General features: G+C 38.1%; 1 protein-coding gene across 5 annotated transcripts in view; it reads right to left on the bottom strand.

Annotated features, from left to right (window-relative positions):
• The window catches only part of COL19A1 (collagen type XIX alpha 1 chain), a 1011804-nt gene that overhangs the window by 2610 nt on the left and 999748 nt on the right, over positions 1-9446 (bottom strand). The gene's annotated exons all lie outside the window — the stretch shown is intronic.

The raw sequence follows: 9446 nt of genomic DNA, 5'->3' as shown, positions 1-9446 counted from the left end.
TCACTTTTCACATACAATTAAAATTTAATTTAATTCATGTATTTATTTTAATTATTTTCTTTTTATCTGACTTTCTTTTTGTACATGATTATGTGGGCATCAGTCTTACCTGATCTGCTGTTAACAACAATCAAAAATATGCTTTAGAGTAGCCACATGGACCCTATGACTATGTATAGTGGACTTGCACCACATTTGTTACCATCAGTTGAAGGGGTCATGGCATTGGTAAAAGGTTACATGACTTAAGAAGCAATATACTGTGCCAAAAATGTACAAACATTCTAGTGCAGTTTAAGCCAATTAATAGTTGGTCTAAATTTAGATTAGATAGCCTAAGAATATGACAGATTTATCAAACAGCGTGACACACTTTGATAAGTCTGGTACATTTTTAGACTGTCTAGGCTAGATTTACACTGTCAAAAATTAGACAGTTTTAGTAAATTTAAGCCAGTGACTCTTTATGGGAGAGTTTTCTAGACATGCTCTTGTACCTGTAAAAAAGTCATTATACAGGGAAGGGAAACTTGACTATCTCTTATTGTGTTGCTGCCATGTTTATCATTTTGGTGGCCAGTGAACTAGAAGATTTTTATATATATATATATATATATATATATATATATATATATATATATATATATATAGATAGTGACATTCATATATATATATATATATATATATATATATAGATAGTGACATTAAAAAAAAAATCACCCGAAATTTAAAAAAATATATATTTAACATGAAAACCTTATTTTACCAATAGATCATTTGCTGATGACACAATCCCTTTAACCTGTTAAGGACAAAGGGCATACAGGTACACCCTTGCATCCTGGTAGGCCCTTGCGTCCGTATGCAAAAGTTAAAATTTTTACACAATAACAAAAAATAGCATACATGCACCGACCGCCTGGATGGTATCAACGCATATGGGAGACCGGGATCACGGGATCATGCAGAGAAGGAGTGGAGTGCTCAGAGGCAACGCCAGCTGTTTCGTATGACACAAAGTGGCTGGCGTTACCTCTGAGTGCTCCACTCCGTCTCTGCATGATCCCGTGATCCTGGACTCCCGGATGCATTGATACCGTCCTGGCGGTGAGTGCATGTGTGCTCTTTTTTTGTTATTGTCTACATGATACTTTATCTGGTATGTGCACCCTGCAGGTATCGCTGACCCATTGGGACAAGGGACCACTGCTGTCTGTGTCTACGGTATTCATTGTTGCGCCGCCTGCTCTTTAGTGAGAGTGATCAGTGTGCTCTCCCCTATGCCTTCTCCTCTGTTTTGAGTACAATTTTTAGCATACGAATTTTGGTGCATGTAGTTAAAATTTTGTCAAAGTAGTAAAATCAAATAAAACCTATATAAATTGGGTATCCTTGTAACCGTATGGACCTACATATAAATATATAGAAGATGTAATTTTTATAGAAAAGTGCACAGCGTAGAAGCGGAAGCCTCCAAAATGTACAAAATGTATTTATTTTTTTTAAACTTTCACCCCCACAAATTTTTTTTTTGTTTCTCTGCAGATTTTGCTATAAAATAAGTGATGTCATTAACAAGTACAATTGGTGATGCAAAAAACAAGCCCTTATATGGGTCTGTAGGTGCAAAATGTAAAGAGTTATGATTTTTAGAAGGTGAAGAGGAAAAAAAACAAAAGTGCAAAAATCAAATTGGCTTAGTCCTTAAGGAGTTAAAGGGGTATTCCAGGGAAAAACTTTTTTTCTGATATAAACTGGTTCAGAAAGTTAAACAGATTTGTAAATTACTTCTATTAAAAAATCTTTATCCTTTCAATAATTATCAGCTGCTGAAGTTGAGTTGTTGTTTTCTGTCTGGCAACAGTGCTCTCTGCTGACATCTCTGCTTGTCTCGGGAACTGCATAGAGTAGAAGAGGTTTGCTATGGGGATTTTCTTCTAAACTGGGCGGTTCCCGACACACATGTCATCAGAGAGCACTTAAATAGAAAAGATCAACTCAACTTCAGTAGCTCATAAGTACTGAAAGAATTAAGATTTTTTAATAGAAGTTATTTGCAAATCTGTTTAACTTTCTAGAGCCAGTTGATATATATAAAAAAAGTTTTTTCCTGGATAACCCCTTTAAGAAGCTAAGCATAGCGCTATTAGGCATCACTGGTCATCAAAGTGCAAGTGAATGTTATATCTCACAGTATCAAACTTTAAACACAAAGGAGGAGATCTATTAATAAATCTGTGCAGGGGAAAAGTGGAGCAGTTGCCACAGCAACCAATCAGACTGATTCTTTAATTTTTAAAGAGGCCCCTGAAAAATAAAAGAAGAAATTGGATTGGGTACTATGGGCAACTTCACTTATTCTCAACACAAGTTTTAAAAAAATCTCCCCCAAAAGAGTTTTCCCTATGTGATCATAGCTTATTACTAGTATATATCATAGCTAATATAATGCAGGCTATAAAGTCCTTATAACAAAGCAACTAGAAAAGAACTGACAAAATAATGTGAATACTGGGAAATTTAAAACAATAAAACAAACAGAAGCCAAGTTGTACAATACTGGGCAATGATGACTAAGGCCTGACGTTAGGGCCGAAACGCGTCACTCTGTATGTTTTCCATGTGTTGAAGCAAGATACAATAAAGAATTCGTCTGATCTACCTGCGCTGGACATTCTCTCCATTTATATTACTGTGCTATAGGCGTTTCCCACACCAGTCCAGCCTCCAGGCGCTACGGGCTTGGGAGTGAGCTGGACTTCCACTTGTTTGCTAATACTGGGCAATGCCGTGGATACCTACAGTATGTCTATGTGCAGCTCTCTATCTGGCAAGTCCTATTTCAAGAGTTAGTTTTTTGAGTAAAATCAACCAATAAATTAAAAAGCACACCTGAAATAACCCTATATGAAGGTTTAGAAAAATCCCAGTGAGGGTGGGTGAATACACAAGTCACTACATACCATTTAGATAGCAATAAGTCAAATGTTAAAAATGGAATATGATACATTGAAACACTCAATTCATCTGGGAATGTGTGGTTAGACTTAGAAAAAGCTGTTTACTTACAGTTTCAAGGAACTTGGAAGAGTTTAAAGAGGTTTTTTTTTTTAATAATAGAGGTAAAAATCCTAGCTAAAAGGATTCAAGATTGTAATTGCTGTCAAAGGTGTCTATTCTAAAATTAGTGAATAATGATCCATTTGGCTATCTTGTGTTTAATGTTAAAAAAAAAAATCTCCTAATTCCTATCAGATAGAATGCATGTAGACAAAAATACACATAAAAGTCCAAAGCATACAGCAAGAAGTAGGATAGAACTTATAAGACCTTCAGAAACGGCTGTCCGGGCATGCTGGGAGGTGAAGTTTTGCAACAACTGGAGGGCCACAGTTTGAGACCACTAGTATAAATGTATCAGAGGTCTGAACTGTGACCTACTGTATTTATACCCAGGACTGTAACTACAGTCATGGCCGTAAATCTAGATATCTGGAGATGGACTTGTAATCTTGAGAATGTTGATATTTTTCTACAATTTTGGTTCTCAAGTCCTCAGACAGTATTCTTCCCCTCTTTCTGTTGTCCGTGCTTAGTGTGGCACACACAGACGCACAATGCAAAGACTAAGTGAACTTCTCTCCTTTTTATCTGCTTTCAGCTGTGATTTTTATATTGCCAACACCTATTACTTACCCCAGGTGAGTTTAAGGGAGCATCACATGCTTGAAACAATCTTATTTATTCACAATTTTAAAAAGGGTGCCAATAATTTTGTCCAGCCCATTTTTGGAGTTTGGTGTGTCATTATGTCCAATTTGCTTTTTTTTCCTCCCTTTTTTGATTTAGTTCCAATACACACAAAGGGAATAAACATGTGTATAGCAAAGCATGTGTTACTGCAATCCTTTTCTGTGAGAAATACTTCAATTTCTTGAAAAATTTCAGGGATGCCAACATTTATGGCCATGACTGTATAACACTATATCTAGAAGGGGCTTCTTAACTGTAAGAGCAGTAAGACTATGGGACCCTCAGCCGCAGGATGTTGCCATAGTGATTTCGCTTCAAACCCAAAAGGGGCCTGGATGCATTTCTAGTGTAATATGACCAGTCATGGTTACTAGATTCTGGAAAGGGAATGCTGATCCAGGGACTAAATCTAGATTTTTTTTCCCCCCAATATGTAAATTTTTTTTCTCTTATACAAGGTAGATTGTAGATTAGAAATAATGCGTCTGCTGAGCTATTTTTAATGTTGTGGCAATTTAAAGGGGTACTCTGGTGGAATTTTTCTTTTTTTTTTCTCAAATCAACTGGTGCCAGAAAGTTAAAGAGATTTGTAAATTACTTCTATTTAACCCCTTAAGGACGCAGGACGTAAATGTACGTCCTGTTGAGGTGGTACTTAACGCACCAGGACGTACATTTACGTCCTGTGCATAACCGCGGGCATCGGAGCGATGCCCGTGTCATGCGCGGCTGATCCCGGCTGCTGATCGCAGCTGCTGATCTCGCGGGCGTCCGCCATTAACCCCTCAGGTGCCGGGATCAATACAGATCCCGGCATCTGCGGCAGTGCGCGATTTGAATGAATGATCGGATCGCCCGCAGCGCTGCTGCGGGGATCCGATCATTCATAACGCCGCACGGAGGTCCCCTCTCCTTCCTCCATCCGGCTCCCGGCGTCTCCTGCTCTGGTCTGTGATCGAGCAGACCAGGGCAGAAGATGACCGATAATACTGATCTGTTCTATGTCCCATACATAGAACAGATCAGTATTAGCAATCATGGTATTGCTATGAATAGTCCCCTATGGGGACTATTCAAGTGTAAAAAAAAATGTAAAAGTAAAAAAAAGTGAAAAATCCCCTCCCCCAATCAAAAAGTAAAACATCCGTTTTTTCCTATTTTACCCCCAAAAAGCGTAAAAAACATTTTTTATAGACATATTTGGTATTGCCGCGTGCGTAAATGTCCGAACTATTAAAATAAAATGTTAATGATCCCGTACGGTGAACGGCGTGAACGAAAAAAAAAAAGTCCAAAATTCCTACTTTTTTAATACATTTTATTAAAAAAAATTATTAAAAATGTATTAAAAGTTTTTTATATGCAAATGTGGTATCAAAAAAAAGTAAAGATCATGGCGCAAAAAATGAGCCCCCATACCGATGCTTATACGGAAAAATAAAAAAGTTAGAGGTCATCAAAATAAAGGGATTATAAACGTCCTAATTTGGTTAAAAAGTTTGTGATTTTTTTTAAGCGCAACAATAATATAAAAGTATGTAATAATGGGCATCATTTTAATCGTATTGACCCTCAGAATAAAGAACACATGTCATTTTTACCATAAATTGTACGGCGTGAAAACGAAACCTTCCAAAATTAGCAAAATTGCGTTTTTCGTTTTAATTTCCCCGCAAAAATAGTGTTTTTTGGTTGCGACATACATTTTATGATATAATGAGTGATGTCATTACAAAGGACAACTGGTCACGCAAAAAAACAAGCCCTCAAACTAGTCTGTGGATGAAAATATAAAGGAGTTATGATTTTTAGAAGGCGAGGAGGAAAAAAATGAAAATGTAAAAATTAAATTGTCTGAGTCCTTAAGGCCAAAATGGGCTGAGTCCTTAAGGGGTTAAAAATCTTAATCCTTCCAGTACTTATCAGCTTCTTTTCTTTTTGCATTGCTTTTCTGTCTGACCACAGTGCTTTCTGCTGACACCTCTGTCAGTGTCAGGAATTGTCCAGATCAGGATAGGTTTGTTATGGTGATTTGCTCCTGCTCTGGACAGTTCCTGACATGAACAGAGGTGTCAGCAGAGAGTACTTTGGTCAGACAGAAAATAAATTCAAAAATAAAAGAACTTCCTCTGTAGCATACAGTAACTGATAAGTACTGGACGGATTAAGATTTTTATATAGAAGTAATTTACAAATCTGTATAACTTTCTGTACAGGTAGCAAGTTGGAGAAATTTTTTTGTGGTATTGTCTGTGTAGACATTAAAGGGGTATACCAGGAATTTTTTAATTTGACTATGCTACAGGGGCTGTAAAGTTAGTGTAGTTTATAATTTAGTGTCTGTACCTGTGTGTGACAGATTTCTCACAATTCTTCTGTGATTTTCACCCCAATATTTATTGTTAGCAGTATAAAAAATGACTGTTGTCTCAGATTTTTCCCAGGTTGCAATGCAGCCAAGACCTGACTCACTAGTCAGCTGATGACAGGGAGCCTGTCTGCTTCAATGGGTGGAGGGATCGCTTGGTGGGAGAGAGATCAATCTGCAACTAATGGAACAGCTGTAGTCACCCTGATTGAAAACCACATGTCTTTTGAATGGATGCCGCTCATTTATATTTCAATGGGTGGGGTGGCTGATGTGTGGGAGGGAGGAAAATGGAATTGTTGGATTTGTAGTCAAAAAAAGAAAAGTCAAACAAGAAATACAAGTTCACAAAAAGCTAGCCACAGTATTATGGTAATCTCACAACATTGCCATTTATCCCCAAGACAAGCGCAGATCCTTCCTAAGCATGTCCATTACTGTCCGCCAGGTACGTACTAAAATCACCTTATGCTGGATAACCCCTTTAGAGCAGGGTGCGTGCACCTGAAGGCAGCTGCAATCACTCTGATTTGACAGAGAAATGTCAAAGGCTATTACAGCCTCTATGAAGTTATGTCTTGTAGCCCAGAACAGAAGATGCATATGAAATAAGTAACTGTCCTCAGCAAATTTAAGATAAAAGGGTGGTATGAGGAGAAATGACTGTGGACGGGTCCACTCCAAATCCAGATCAACAGTGGGCATCTACACATACAGTAAAAACTCAATTCATAAAAACAAAAAGAAAAGCACAATATTACCAATCATTCCAATGAACACACAGATATTCCATTACTCTGTTTAATGTATTCTCTGTAAGGACAATGCAGTGGGACCACACAGTGACCTCTTAATCCGAGCACTCTTTCCATGTCGCATTCTTTCCTTCTTTAGAAATACTTAGAACATTACATTTTGCTACTGAGATTAAGGTCTCTATAAATCTTTTTTTTTTTTCTAACATAAAAAGTAAAGTTTCAGGCCTTTGGAGCAAGTGATCAGTGAATAGATAAAAATCAGAAGTGAAAGGCTGTGAGTGACCATGCGGTGCAGTCAATTCATGTAACGCCAACCAAAATGTGCTCTGGCAGATATCTGTCAAGTGAAGCCCGCAGCAGCATAGCCGGCATTCCCAGTGTGAGTGTGTACCAGGGAAAAAGAAAGCTTGTATACTGACAAGACAAGCCCTAATGTCTGAAGTATATCTATATTTATTTCTGCTATTTACAGTAACACAACCCATGCCTCGTACAAGCATGCTACATTGGAAAACTACATTTCAATCGTCGCTGAAAGCACATGCAGACTGCGCTTATGCAAATGAATAACATTTTTCTACACCACAACAAAATATCATGCTGGGTTGTGCAGTTTTAGTTTACACAGTAGGTATTTATCATGCACGACATTAAAAAAAAAAATTGTTTGGATATACTGTACAATGAAATTATGTGTTTTTTTTTTTTTTTTTTTTGCAGCAGGACTTTACTGCATTTTCCAAATCTGTTTTAATACTAGATGGAATTGCCAGTTTGTGATAACAGGATATGTTACATATTATCTAAAAAAAAGACAAAGAATCTGGAGAACACTGAGTTCATTCGTAGACAATGCTTTTATAATGCCTTTTAAGTTGAAGTTACATTTCAGAGACTTGATGACGCAATTTCTGTGACAGTCCTTTTTTTTCTAAATGGCATGCACATTTTGCAGAAGCACCTCTGTTTTGAATGTATGGAATGGATTTTTATTATTTGCAGAGAGTTCTGCAATAAACCAGAAGCTTGAGGACAGAACCTAAGTATGTGCACACAAGCAGGTTATCCGTGAGTTTACAGCTGCAACTTTGGATGGAATCTCTGCAGCTGAAAATCTGCAGCATATTACATTGACCTCAATAGAGTCTGCTGTTGATTTTCCGATGTGGAGATTCCGCAGCAAATATTCTGATGTGGGTAAGTCACCTGTGTCAATTTACCCTTAGAAGTAGCTAATTTGACAGCTCAAAGACTTACTATAAAGATGGCCATAGACAAATAATTATTAATATATATTTATCCTGTATCCCTATTCTTCAAGACCTTCTCCATAATTTATTCATTCATAGTTCTCAAACTGATTTATTGAAGGGAAATTTGGCAAATATATTTGTGCTACAGTTTGTGCCAAGTTAAAGGGATATTCCAGAAAAAAAAATTAGATATCTATCTATCTATCTATCTATCTATCTGTATATATATATATATATATATATATATATATATATATATATATATACTGGCTCCAGAAAGTTAAAGAATTTAAAATCTTCATCCTTCCATTAGTTATCAGCTGCTTAAAGTTGAGTTGTTCTTTTCTGCTGACAACTGTGTTCTCTGCTGACACCTCTGCTTGTCTCAGGAACTGTCCAGAGTAGGAGCAAATCCCCATAGCAAACCTCTAATGCTTCGGACAGTTCCTGAGACAAGCAGAGGTGTCAGCAGAAAGCACTGTGGTCAGACAGAAAAGAACAACTCAACTTCAGCAGCTGTAAAAGTAATACAACTCAACTTCAGCAGCTATAAAAGTAATTTACAAATCTGTAAAAAAAAGTTTTTTCCTGGAATACCCCTTTAACACCGCCAACATTTTTCACCAATTTTTAGGGGAAGATATGGAAACTACTGGGGAAATTCATTACGCCATAAGTGCCCAAATGGCCTAATAAAGTAGTTTCCATATTTTGTTTTTGAAGAGGGCAAAGAAGCACCAAATTGCTGTTGAAATAAATAAAGCACCTTTGCTATATCTGGATGTATAAAAGGCTACAACATTTCAGTACATGTGCAAACACAATTGGGGAGATTTATTATGCTGTCTACTGAAATTTACAACTTTTCAAAAAATATGCTTCTTGCACCAAGGGGGCAGGAAAGGTGCTTTAACCCCTTAAGGACGCAGGACGTAAATGTACGTCCTGGTGCGGTGGTACTTAACGCACCAGGACGTACATTTACGTCCTAAGCATAACCGCGGGCATCGGAGCGATGCCCGTGTCATGCGCTGCTGATCCCAGCTGCTGATCGCAGCCAGGGACCCGCCGGCAATGGCCGACGCCCGCGATCTCGCGGGCGTCCGCCATTAACCCCTCAGGTGCCGGGATCAATACAGATCCCGGCATCTGCGGCAGTTCGCGATTTAAATGAACGATCGTATCGCCCGCAGCGCTGCTGCGGGGATCCGATCATTCATAACGCCGCACGGAGGTCCCCTCTCCTTCCTCCGTGCGGCTCCCGGCGTCTCCTGCTCTGGTCTGTGATCGAGCAGACCAGAGCAGGAGATGACC

Source organism: Hyla sarda, chromosome 3 (genome assembly GCF_029499605.1).
Source record: "Hyla sarda isolate aHylSar1 chromosome 3, aHylSar1.hap1, whole genome shotgun sequence".
Taxonomy (NCBI): domain Eukaryota; kingdom Metazoa; phylum Chordata; class Amphibia; order Anura; family Hylidae; genus Hyla; species Hyla sarda.
The sequence above is the reverse complement of the archived record's forward strand: the minus strand, read 5'-3'. Positions and strand labels throughout refer to the sequence as shown.